Source organism: Choristoneura fumiferana, chromosome 16 (genome assembly GCF_025370935.1).
Source record: "Choristoneura fumiferana chromosome 16, NRCan_CFum_1, whole genome shotgun sequence".
NCBI classification, from domain to species: Eukaryota; Metazoa; Arthropoda; class Insecta; order Lepidoptera; family Tortricidae; genus Choristoneura; species Choristoneura fumiferana.
The window spans coordinates 5,223,919-5,238,273 of record NC_133487.1 but is presented as its reverse complement, the minus strand read 5'-3'; the positions used below and the strand labels follow the sequence as shown (position 1 = coordinate 5,238,273).

Sequence of the window (14,355 nt, the reverse complement as noted above, 5' to 3'; positions counted from 1 at the left end):
GTGTGGTGGGGTACCATCTATATGGGTTTGTGTGATTGTGTGTGTTCTTACAGTGTGGAGGTGGAGGAACTGCAATGAACACGCATATTTGTATAAGCTGAGCTATCGTAAGGTCGCGGGTGAGCAAGGAAATTCTTTTAGTTCATTGATATGGACCTCCGCAAAGTAACGCCTGATTCAATAAATTAATTAACTGTCAAATTTTAAACAACATACTAGATAACATAGGTACTAGAATATACTAGGTAGATAATTATCCGCTGAAAAAAAAATATATAAGTATGTACAAAAATTACACTATTACACTAGATAACGCCAAATAACAAAATGAAACAAAGCATTTGTAATTTAGTAGCCACAGAAGTAGTCGGTAATTTTAAAATGCGAAATCGAACGATCGATGTAGTTAGTAACTTTTTTTTATGAATACGAGAACAAAAGCATAGACGAGCAGGTGAAAGTTTTGTATCGATAATAAATTTATGATAACAGACTTGAGTTGAAAAGAAAAATATTAAGCGATATTTTACGTTTCGTAGAATAACCAGAGCTGTGCATATTGTTACAAGATAGCTTAGCTTTCCCCGGCATGTACAGAAGTCTTAACTATTCTGTTTGTACACATTTCCATTTTGAATCTATTCTACAATGCCAATGTAAAATTTACTGTGATTTTGAAAAGACAAAATATAGTAGGGAAATTAATGAACTGCTTCCAATTTTTACTGTATAAGTAGTTTGTTTAAAAGTGCATGCAACATGCTCTCTGAGTTTATTAAGTATTTTCTTTTAATACCTTCGTATTACGAATACCTACAATGAATCCAAACCAAGCTAATAAATAAATATTTATCAAGCTGTTTAAATAGGCGGTAAAAACGGAGCGATTAGCTATTGGGTGGCCACTGCCAATTCAGATAGATTAAATATTAATCATTAAATTACAACTTTCATGCAAAGAATTAAGTATTTGTGTTTATAAATACTTAATTCTTCGTACAATCTATCTTAACTTTCTAATTGATTAATTTCTAATCTTAAATATCATAAAATTTCCATAATAAGGATTGATCAAAAACACCTTAAAGACACGATAGGGAAAGCCTCTTTGGCAAAAATTATGTAATCTCGGCTATATACGTCCAATCGCGGGCAAAGGCCTTCTCTCGGAATGAAAGGACTTGGACGACAATTTACGGAACGGGAACTCCACACACTATAGAATTTCTTTGCAAGTGTACGCAGGTTTCCGCACAATGTTTTCCTTCATGGTAAAGCTCTGGTAAAATTGAAATGCAATATCGTACACAAATTTTGAAAAACTTAGAGGTGCGAGCACGGGTTCGAATCCACGCCCCTTTGCTTGAGAGGCCACCACCTCTAAACTACCTCGATTTTTACCCTTACCCTTCGGGTGCCCTTTGCGTTACTTTAAAAAAAGTAGATTAACTATACTGTTTGGCGTGTTCACTCCCCATTCCGTTACGTAGTGGTCGCTATAGTTGCTATACTCGCAAATATGTTACCAAAGCATGCCGCAGCATTCATGTCGCGGATTTATAAAAAAATTAAAAAAAAATAAAAAGACCTTATTGCCACATAAAAAAAAATACACTGAACATAACAAAATACAAAAATAAAAAACACGACACGTTACAAATATGTGGCAATAGGCTCAGGTCAGCATTCACATGCTGCCGGTCGACAACCGGCGGCGCTGATTTTCAGCCTGCGCCCGTCTCGCGGCACGTTTAACACAGTACGGGAAGGGTAAACACACAAAAGTATTTATATATATATAAAAAAAAAAACATAAAAAAAAAACACGTAAGGGAGGTTTAAAAAAGAAGAAAAATGGGTAAAATGCATTGATGCGAAATGCATGATTGTGAACCTAACATTACTTTCAAAGTTGTTTTCTGTGTCGGCTAGCGAAACGTTAAGAGATTCTTTGAGTGCGAGTTGATGCTATATAGTTAGTTCAAAGTCTTATTTAATAACGTGCTCGTTGTTTTATAAATGGTATGCTTCAATTTAGTTTTATAATTATAAAAAACAGCATCAAAATAAGGGGAATAGAAGAAGAGGAAGAAGACAAATATTAAATCCATATCCATACTAATATTATAAATGCGAAAGTGTGTTTGTGTGTTTGTCCGTCTTTCACGCCGTAACGGAGCGACGGATCGACGTGATTTTTGGCATGAAGATAGTTTATATTCCCGAGAGTGGCATAGGCTACATTTTATCCCGGAAAAATGTACAGTTCCCGAGGGAACAGCGCGCGGCACCACACGATTACGACGCGGGCGGAGCCGCGGGCAAAAGCTAGTAAATAAAATAAAACAAAATAACACATCTTGAAATTGAATCAGGTGTTACTTTCCGGAAGTCCATATCAATGAACTATATAAACAATGCGTTGCTTATTCTAAACATTAAACTACTGTGAGACTCACACGTATTAAATCATAACTAATATATCGGACAACTCACATCTGAAATCCAGTTTAGCTCGACATGTTTCGAGCTACTCCGTAACCCTTCATCTGGGAGCAACGAAACTCGGCAGCTACCGCTACACGCGCACTACGCGCCACCGCTCTGCTCGCGCGGCTACCGACGAAACTAATACCGGCGCACAACTACCCGCGTTTTCATCGTCATTTTTGTTATAATTGTCAAATATAAGCTCGATTTCAGACGTGAGTTATCCGATATTATCATTTAATATAATACTTTGCTTACCCGCCACCTTATGATAGCTAAAGTCCATGCACCCACGGTGGTGACGTTTTGTTTGTGTGATTTGCGTGTGTTCTTACAATGTGGAGGTGGAAGAGCTGCATGGTCACATATTCTCAATATTTTGGAATCTCTTTTTTTTTCTCTTTTTCGTCGTTTCACTCTTGGCAGAGTGGTCGTGGTCGTGGCAAACTTCACAATCCGTCGCCATTTCTCCCGTATGCAGCCCATCCTGATGATGTGTGGAGTGGAATTGCTTGGTAGTGTGAGTGGAACGTACGGTCACGATCGTTAATTTGGGACTTACTTAAGATCGAATCTCTGTCATTTTGTATGACAATTCAAAGGATTATTTGACGAAATGGGTCTCAAATTAACGCTAGACCGTACCTAGCTATTTTCTCTTTTAATTGTTTTAAAATCCATCAACTTACTAATATAATTTAAGATTTTGTACCAAGAGACGGCCACTCACTAATTGAGTTTATTTCTCTGATTGTACGAATTCTGTTTGCCGTGATCAGATTTAAATTATCAAATTAATGGCACTGCAAATACATTGTATGTTAATCTGCAAATCAAATATTTTTTAGTATCAAAATTTAAGGACGATAACTACTGCTAAAAGATTGTGCTTAGTAAAATGACACACACAGCTATGCATTTTCTTATTCTTAACACACAAAGATAAAAAATTTTAATAAAATTTCGTACAGTTCTTTCTATCGTCTACTTCGTTTTTCTCTTCATACGTCCATTTTTCAGTTTTATAACCGTAACAGGCCCAAAGTGGACCAATAATTAGATTGTATCAAGATTATATCATCGAAGGATATTGCCATGTTCAAAATAGTTCTTAGTACTAAATTAATTGAATAATAACTCTAATACCCTAAGGAGAGGAAGGGGCGTCCCTTCCTAATGTAATAGTGGTAGTTATCTGTCAGTTAAGGAGTTAGTTGCCGTAATAGATATTTGACTGCGTAATTCCGAGACACTATCGGCGGCGTAAATTCTAAACAGATCGGTTTCAAAGAAGGATTGGTTACTCAAAAGAGTTTTGTTCTGTGTGACACAAAAATCCTACTTATATTATAAATGCGAAAGTTTGTGTGTGTGTGTGTGTGTGTGTGTGTGTGTGTGTGTGTGTGTGTGTGTGTGTGTGTGTGTGTGTGTAATGTTAGTTACTCCTTCACGCTAAAACGGTTGGACGCAATTGGATCAAATTTGGTATGTAGGTAGCTGGACAATAACACATATAGGCTACTTTTTATTCCGATATTCCCACGGGATAGGGATAAAATCTTGAAATTTCAACCGCTGGGTTAAGAGTCATGAAATTTTGTACAGTTGTTCTTAACACAACCTCAATGAAGATAACGATATACATTTTGGGATTTCCCAGGGGAATTTTATAAACAAATAGAAAGATATGCTTCCGCTTAAGTACCTTGCTGCTGCCACTTCATCTTTGAACTTTTTTATAAAATTATCACATGGCATTATCAGATATCAGATGACAAACTAATAAAGTGTACAAGTGTTACAAGACATTATGTGAAAGATATCATGTTCAAAGTTATGTGAAAGGTTTAAAGGAAAATAAATAAACGTCGTAGCTTCAAACGGTTCACTTTCAAATCATTTCGACACCTCCTACGTATACTGGTACAAGTGCATAATCATAAATTTACAGGAGAGCTGTTCAAAGGTTCCAAAACCTGTAACTTTCTCATTTGATGATATAACTTTTCAAAATTTTGCATTGGTTCCAAAGAAAATATTTGCTTTCTACCTGTATTCATGGAATTTTGAAATTTCTTATAGTTTTTGAGAAAATTGCAGATACACTACTATACGCGTATTTTACATCTTGTAGTTGTGCGGTATACTGAGCTAATTACCACTTGCTCCAGTATACGGCGTAATGCGTAGATTACTGATCTAACGATATTTTTATATTGTATATGAATTTTTAGATGAAATACTTATATGGCTTGCAATGAACAATAAAACAGATGCTCTTTTACCTTCATCTATTGATTTATAAACGTTTTTATCACTTGCATCATTATACGCTAACATTAGCATGCCACTTGTACCAATATACCGCTAGTAATGTTTTAAACGTGCTATACAAAATACAGAAATATACCTTTATAAAAAACCTCACTTGAAATATAAATGGTTTTATTAAGAAAAGTAATTGTATTAAGTGCTTTAAATTAATGGAAGCACATTCAATGGATTCGTATTCCTGTTCAAATGTGTACTCATATTTGATTGTGAAATGAATCCTCATGTGATACATATATCGCATCGCACCCATTTGTATCCACATAACGGTTTAGCTTTTTGTGCCTCTTCAGGGTTCCGTACCCAAAGGGTATAAACGGAAACCCTACTACTTTATACTACTTCGCTGTCCGTCCGTCTGTCATCAGGCTGTATCTCATGAACCATGATAGTTAGACAGTTGAAATTTTCACAGATTATGTATAACTGTAGTTGATATAATATATATATAACAAAAAATAGATCAGAATAAATATTTAAGGGGGCCCCCATACAACAAATGTAATTTTTTTGCCATTTTTTTGCTAATCCTAATGAAGTTGTATAGATGGTACGGAACCCTTCGTGCGCGAGTCTGATTGGCACTTTGCTTAAGACAAGCTTTGACATGAAATATTGAGTCAGTCAAAATATCTTTATTCAATTTAGATTGTAACAAGCACTTATGAATGTCAAAAAATTTACCACCGGTTCGTAAAAACCTCTGTTGAGAAGAGTCTGGCAATAAACCTAGGTATATTTTGTAAACAGATTTACAATCATATTTTAGTGATATCTATACATCACAAGTATTTAACACAACTACATATTTAAAACAGTTCTCAATTCGCTATTTGGAGTAAGCACTCGCCAATGCGGATCGGAATTATTTCCAAATTTCCTTATCCATGATATAATCATTAATTTTAATAATACGCCTTATATATTAATGTCTTCTTGACAATAGATTTCTGAGTCTTGGGAAACTTCTATAACTTCATACGGTTTACCCGTTTTCGCCATATACATAGCCAGGTACCATTTCTTAGGTGTGTATAAAAAAATGTGTATAGGGTGTTATTAAAACCTGTACTATACTTTAAACCACATTAGGGCTACTAATTACTAATATGATCCAAGTAGAAAAATACTGTGATTCGAAAAAAAAAAGTTTTGTATGGAAGTGGAGTCGCAAGAAGACTTTCTAATTTCGATGTTTTCCCACTTATATCGTATTAGTAATCAGTAGCCCTAATATGCGTTACAGTATAGTACAGGATTTTTTTTATCAACCTGTAGGTATATTGAAATTTACTGTTCTCATTTTAATTAAAGCATGCATGCCTTCGCCTTCTTTTGGGGATGGTCAACTACCAAAATGCAATGTAATACTGCAATGTTATATTTCTAGCACGCGTACATGTAGGTATAGCCGAGGAAATTGAATCACGTACTGGTAGGTACTGGGGTGGAACCGTTGTACTACCAATGTTATTCCATGACTGTCTATGAGAAATACGGCTATTGTGGTCTTGCCAAACCAAAACATGTTTTTTTTATATATACTATCAAATTATGTGCTCGTAGAACAGTTTAAACGGTCCGCACGCAGCGACGGCTAGCGCGTACACTGAGGCAACTGCCAGTTACACTCGACTTCCCCGGCCCCGCGACAATATCGGTGCCGCGTATAGTGGTGCATGTCGGTTGCCTCAGTATACGTTGTACCGATTAGCAAAACGGTGTTAGATGCATTCATATACGTCACTTTATTTCCAAAACTAATAGGAATATCCGTCCAATTTTTTTGTGGTAGGTAAATAAGGAAATATTAATCACAAAATTGCAAAAAACTAAAAATCAGAAATTTGTCACTTGTACCAGTATACGTAGGAGGTATCGATTTTCTACTTATAATTAATTTCAACATATAAGAAATAAATCTAAGATTTTGTTCTTTCATAGCGGAAGAACAAAAACTGAGATTTATTTCTTAGCAAAAAAGTACATTGACTTAAGAATTTATTTTGAGAGGTCGTTGACTGTACTTGCATTATCATCCATCTTACATACGTAAGTATACCTTTCAAGTCAATCTGAACACTGGAAGTGAGTCAAAATGAACTTGCAAGATTTGAGCCAACAAGAAACAAGGCATGTTAAATAAAAGCTTGAAAAAGCGCAAAATGTATTAAGTAATACCGATGATAAGCTCCCGTCTAAAACAACAAAGCCTTCCGCCCACTGACCAACTGACTTCAAACAAAACACTCGAAAACCTCTTACGTTTTACGCAATAACTTCTCAGCCTGATTTACCTCAAGAACGTGTTAATAAGAAAATTAATTGACTTAGCTGCTCATTAAAGGTATTTTTGTTTAAAATTGAGTGAAGTTAACGGAGGTTTTTATTATTTTTAATTAATTTTCCGTCGCATTTTTTGTTTGCAACGTACCATCTAGTCAACGAATGAGATAAATGGCCACAATTTAGGAAAAATAAACCTTATAATTATTAATGACTTATTATCTCCCTAATAAAACATTGTTTGTTTGTTTATTTGTTACCTCTTCACGTCTAAACTGCTGAACCGATTTGGATGAAATTCGATATAGCTACAGTTAGTTTGAGTCCCGGGGAAGAACATAGGATAGTTTAGAGGACCGGACCAAGTGGTTAGAGATCCTGAGTACGAAGCTTGAGGTCCCGGGTTTGACTCCCGGCCGGGGCAGATATTTGTATGAATAATACGAATGTTTGTTCGCGGGTCTTGGATGTTTAATATGTATTCAAGTATGTATTTATCTATATAAGTATGTTACATAGTACAAGCTTTGCTTAGTTTGGGACTAAGTAAGTGTTGTCAAGTGTCTCATGATATACTGCATGAGCGGCAAAAAATCTGCCTGTATGCAGAATCGGTAATGTTGTATGAAGGGTAGGCCAAATTTTGTGTCGCTGAGTATATTTATTTATTTATTCTATCCCGGAAAATGTCATAGTTTCCGCGAAATAGCGATAAACGAATTCTACGCGAGCGGAGTCGCGGGAAACCGCTACTTATTAATAAAAGTGTTACATGATTCACTGACAGACAATGCACATCTTAAGCCACAGAGAATACGTAGAGACTTGAAATTTGGCAGACATGTTCCTTCGTGAGCAAAGGACCTTTCCAAAATTAAAACAGGGATGAAACTAGTTATAATGTAAAAGAGATAAAAGATCTAGGTACCCACAGACGGGACCATTCGTAACCGAATCCGTCTGCCAATGTCGTCAACTTAGCGCAAAATTGTAACAAAAGGAAAATACTTTCGCCTTTCTCGAGTTTTTTACGCGATAAAAAATTCGTAAAGTTGCGAAACTGTCCCATGACAAAAAAACAAGCAAAAGTAATTTAATATGAAAGCATTAACTTGGACAATGATTAATAACGCTTTGCTGTTCGTTGTACTCGTTCTAACTCTTAAACAGTATAGCTTTTTAAATTTACAGCTATTTTTACCGGGATTGAGTTTATTTATTTATTTGGAGAACAAACAGAAATACAGTGTACAGAAAATGATACAAGTATTCTTAGTACTATGACTAAAACTAACATGCACTTACTCCCTAAACAGATCTCACTAAGGCACATGTGTGATGATTTGTAGCCAACGTACACTTCACCGAAAGCTAACCGGTCGGAGTACGCTAATATGCACGTTAGTCGAAACAAAGCAGAGTAGCCAGTACGGTACCCCTACCAATAACAATAATCTACTTATTGAGCACATAATCTACTTATATTTTAAGACAATCAATAGATATGTAGGTATGTATGTATGTAAACACTTTATTGTACAAAATAAGCAAACAAACGCAATTGACAAACGTTAAGATATTCTTATTTACGTTATTATTATTACGTTGACCATCTTTGTGAATTATTTCCTTTTTAACTTCGTAAGTCCTCAAATGGAACTCACTAGACTTCAGTCCGTGGACTATTTGATCTGACAATTGAGTTGCGAAACTCCAGAATTCCACAGGGATATCTCAAAAATTGCATTGCGGTCTTCACTTACGATGTACGAAGATTATTCGTCTAAAATGTTGTCTCTGGACTTAGCGGTTGAGATTTCAGATCTTTTGGGAATATCGGAATAAAAAAGTAGCCTATGGATGTTATTTTTAAGATCCAGTAGTCGACATACCCTATTTCGTTCAAATGTCGTGCTGTTGTAGACACACATACGGTCGTCTAAAGTGTCAAACCTCGTAACTCTTTTCAAGCAAATCTCGTAACTCCACTTTTATACAATTGCCACGACTTTTCATTATTACTTTTTCTGAATATTATTTCTAATAATTTTAATAATTGTATTAATCCTACTAATATTATAAATGCGAAAGTTTGTAAGTCTGTTTGTTTGTTACTCGATCACGCCTAAACCACGGAACCGATTTCGATGAAATTTTTTGAGTATATTCGGTAGGTCTGAGTAAGGATGTAAACTATGTTTCATACTTCTACGCGGACGGAGTCGCGGGCAACAGCTAGTATATTTATAAAATCAGTATTATTTGAATCATTTTTTAACAAATTGTCTATTTTATAGTCTACGAGTATAATTGATAAAGATCAGAATTAATTTCAATGAAAATTCACGAAATATTTTTCATATTTTCTGTTTTCCTACTATATTATTATAAATGTGAAAGTTTGTGAGTATGTTTGTTACGCTGAAACGGCTAGACGGATTTGGATGAAATTTGGCAAAAAGTTAGTTTATAACCTGGATTAAAACATTGAATACTTTTTATCCCGATATTCCCACGGGATAGGGATTCAATCTTGAAATAATAGCCGCTGGGCTTAGAGTCATGAAATTTGGCATTGTTGTTACCTATAGTATAACGTCAATGAAAACCACGATGTAATTTTAGGGAATTCCCACGAGAATTTAATAAAATACCGGAATTTCAATTCAACTGCTGTATCTAATGATTTACGCGTGCGAAGCCGCGTGTAAACGCTAGTTGTATTTATAATAATTGTCATTGGTAGCGAAATGTCTTGCCACTCGAGTAAAGTCACGGGCGGAAGCTTGTCAATATACAAACAAAAGCATTGAATGTGGGTTTAATATTTTGTATGTCCGTTTTCTTTGAACAAACCTGCCGACGACACAGCTATTGTCTCCGCTATCGCTCCTTGGGTGTGCTGTCTTGTCTGTGCAGAATGCTCGAACAAATTATAAAAATGTATTTTTTTATTTGGTATTGTTCTGTTTAGCGTCTTAATAAAAATAAATTTACCTAGAATAAATTAGGATGTGTAAAACTTTAAGAAACAATTTGAAGTTTCTCACACGTTTCTATAGATAGCGTAACTGAAATCTATTTACAATTTTTACTAGTAAAAACGGTAAAACTTTGTGTGTGATGCATGGTTCTATCAAAATAAATAGTTTTGTTATTTTTATTTATTTACTTAGTTATTTGACGTTTTTTTTCTAAAATTATGGCTCTAGGATAAATTAAAATAAATTAGACCCAAGAGTTTATGTAAATTGGTTAGTTTTTGTCCGTATTTATAGATGATGAAGGGTCAAATTCTAGTGAAATCAATCATGTGTGCAATTTAATAGCGAGCAAGCAACCAGTGTCGATTGACTCGATCACTCGTCCCCATTACGGCTGTACAGACAAGGGTACCTACTTGTCGTCTAGTGCATATTGGTTAGCATTGACCATTGAACTGGGGTGTGCAGTGCAATCAAACTAAATCGCAGTCTTAGCAAATAATGAGTGAGTGAGTAAAATCATACAGCAAATTTAAAATTTAATTCAAAGAAAATACCTAGTGGTAAAGTCGGTTACCCAAAATACGAAAAAATAATAAATTTTTAGTACCTACGAGTACTTTACATTTCGAAGCCGATTCGAACAGAGACAAACATCTTCTAAGCTTAATTTTTATATTCACGTACGATACTAGCGACACTACATATTGTGTCATATTTTGGAACTAATGCGGTGCATGGTTGTGAACATACTTCTATCATACTTACAATTTTATTATCGATAAACAAGCCATCTAAGTTAGCAAATTAACCATAGATGGCACTATATCTTACATTATTTCTATTTAATTAATCCAGTAATTATGTGGATAAGGATTTGGATTATGAAGTTTAATTTACTCAAATTTCAGTGTTGTAACAGATACAAAGAGAAAAGAAGTCATTGTATCGTCGGATGATATAAGGAATATTCCTGTAAAGTTTGTAAACTTGAAGCTTCGTAATCTCGAACTGAAAACCATACGTGAAATTTGTAAGAAGTTAGCAGTTATGTGTTAGCTGTGGCTGGTAGGACGTGTGTGTTTCAAACATTATTTTAGGCTTCCTAAGTGGAATTTTAAGCAACTTTCAATTCAAGATTCTGTTCTGTATCAAAAGGAAAAAAAAATATTTATTTATTTATTTATTTATTTATTCAAGAACAATATACATTGTGTTTGAAATCATAATGGGTACTAGACAAAAATGCATAACCCATATAAGTAATAACATAATCAAAACAAAACAATAGAACACATATTAACATTTGTGTAACTAAATTGAACCTTTATATGATCATTTTTTTATCTGTTTGACTGTCTGTCCATCTATCCGTATGTCAAGACCGTTTTTCCGAGAAACACGTCAAGTATCAAGCTGATATTAATATTAAATACTCAGGTCACTGTATATACATGCTACTCCTTGAATCAGTAACAAAAATCAAACTTTTAAGTCAACTCATTCAAAAGATACAGTCACTAAAAAGGTTCACAGTGGATGCAAGCCGCTTCCAACCGTGGCAACTGGAGGTCTATAGGGGAGGCCTAAGCTATGTCCAACAGTGGACGTCCTATGGCTGATTTGATGATGAGGACTAAAAAGGTGTTGAGAGACAATTGCCGTTTACCCAAAAATCTATAGAGTACTCCGATTGTGAAGGTGTCTAATAGGACAGCTAATAAGAAAAGTCTGAAAATCTTAATTTATGAAGGTAATCACAAGATAGGTACATGGGTAGAAAATATGGCAAAAAAATCTTTAAAAAAACTGTGACTCCAGAGTATTTCCAAACACCGTGTTATTTTTTATTTCCGTTAACTTCTTAACAACATTAAGAACATTCAACAGGTCAAATTAAGTAAATATTAAGTTTAAATAAATATCAAGAATTATGATAACAACACACGCCTATAAATTGTATCAAAATCGTCACACAAATGCCAAACATACACATAAACAAAAGTCCCATGTCTGTCAATTTTTGCCAATGTGGAAAGAACTTCTCCTTTTATGAGTACTTTTTGTTATTAACAAAATACCTACATTACAATAATAGTAATTGAATACACGCTACTCTTCGCATTTTCAATAATACCGCACAACATTAAATATCTTCTTCAGTTCTATCTCTTTTTCCATTATTACAAGCTAGAAAGCAATTAACACCAGAAGCTGTATCAACAAGGAGTCGTGGCTCGCATAAATATCGTGTTTTGTAACAGAAAATTGGCATTCAAACTGTCAGCCCGACCGCCATCTTTAATTTTGAGAGAAATTGTTTTTGTATTTTTAATAAGCTAGTAATTAAACTTCGAACAACGATTTAAAAAAGTTTGTTTTCTTAATTTTGTGTCCCAATTAGACAAAGGCAGAGGTCTACTCTCTTTAGTGCCAGTCGTGCCTGTGGCATGATGCCAGTGCAACCTTGTTTGATAGACATTAAGATTATCGTCCCGTAATTTCCTTTTCCGTCTTTCTCGAAAGAATTGCATTTAAGAAACTTAAATATACACTTTTTACTTAAATATACACAAAATTTGGCCCACTCTACATAGAAAATTACCTATTATTGCATACATTTGAGGGCCACATTTTTGCCGCTCAGTATATTTTCATTATAGTTAATTTGAACGTTATTAGTAATTTTGTTAATTGTTATTAACTTTATGAGTGCCATTACGGTCGCCGTTGGAATTAGAGTTGAGTGAGTCCAGATGGCCTTTCCTTAGTACGCGAAAGGATTAAAAATAGAAATTTGGACTGCGAATTCCCCTAATGATACTTTACTAATTTATTTTATTTACCGGATTGCTACAATACCTATTTTTTTTTGGTGTTATACTAATGCTATTTCATTCATCCGTCGACAATAATGCACCTGCAGTTTCATGTTAATGACATGATGATTTCTACCATGCCAATATCGGCTCTTCTCTGCTTCAAAGACATGATTCTTCTAAGAGCTACAATGTGCCTAATGTAGTCAATTGTGGCTGTAAAATATGTACACATCGCTTACTCGTTTGACTTTGCAACGGATTTTAACGGGTGGCCTTTGACTACTTGCCACGACAGCAGTATAAGTATTATTATCTTTTACACTGAGCCACGTCACTTCTCCCTTTGTCTATGGTTTTAATTTCTTAATTTCTTCTTTTTTTTTAATTTTTTTTTTTTCTCCGTCTGACTAGGGCAAAGGAACTGGCTCATGCATACATGTTTATTTAACGTTTGGGCTCACAGAAAACCAGCGTTTACTGCACATAATGTGCGGCAACACATGCTGAGTGGAGACCCTTTTTGGTATCCTGCTGTGTCACCTAGTAACATAGTTTTAGTGCTAGTCTAGTCTTAGTTTTAGGTGGTACATTTTTGGAGCCAAAATAAACTTTTCTTTCTTTTTTCTTTCTTTCTTACTTCGTTTGATTAATTATACCTGATTACTTCACACTTTTCATCCAGTTCTTTCGTTGTCATCTTCGAACGTAGACACAAATCGGTTCTTCGCTAGTAATTTCTAACGAGAGAGCTCAATGTTACACGGCCATAATTACTTATAAACTGGGTACTGCTTTGACAATACCATTGTAAAATTATAAAAAAAACCAGCAAAAGCGTGTCGGACACGCCCAAGACAGGGTTCCGTAGTCATTACGAAAAAACTCAAGTAATATTATGTGCGTTATAACTCATTAAAACACTTACTACAGTCTTAAAAGCTATTACCAGAAAAAGAGCGTATCTTCACGGCACTTACGTCCTTTTGTTGAGAAGCGCAGTTTTTCGGCAATAACTCAAAAACGGTATATCCGATCATGTTGAAACCAATTTTCGTTGAAAGTATTTATTCGTTACCTTTCCATATTTTTTGCATATTTTTTGGACAAACGGTTTACAAGATAGAGGGGGGCACAATTTTTGCTACTTTGGGAGCGATTATTTCCGGAAATCTTCACTTAATCAAAAGAGTTTTTGAGAAACCTTACTTATAGTCAAAATACCACAAACGGGACTTATCACGCTATTATTACACAAGTAATATTTACCTCGACGTTTCGGCAACGTTACAGTTGCCGTGGTCACGAGTAGACAACTGTAACGTTGCCGAAACGTCGAGGTAAATATTACTTGTGTAATAATAGCGTGATAAGTCCCGTTTGTGGTATTTTGACTATGAGTGAGAATCACGAAAGTTTAAAACGTTAACCTTACTTATATTTTC

General features: G+C 34.8%; 1 protein-coding gene across 3 annotated transcripts in view; it reads left to right on the top strand.

Annotated features, from left to right (window-relative positions):
* Nucleotides 1-14,355, top strand: part of Dh31 (diuretic hormone class 2) — a 94,811-nt gene that overhangs the window by 50,947 nt on the left and 29,509 nt on the right. The window lies entirely within an intron of this gene.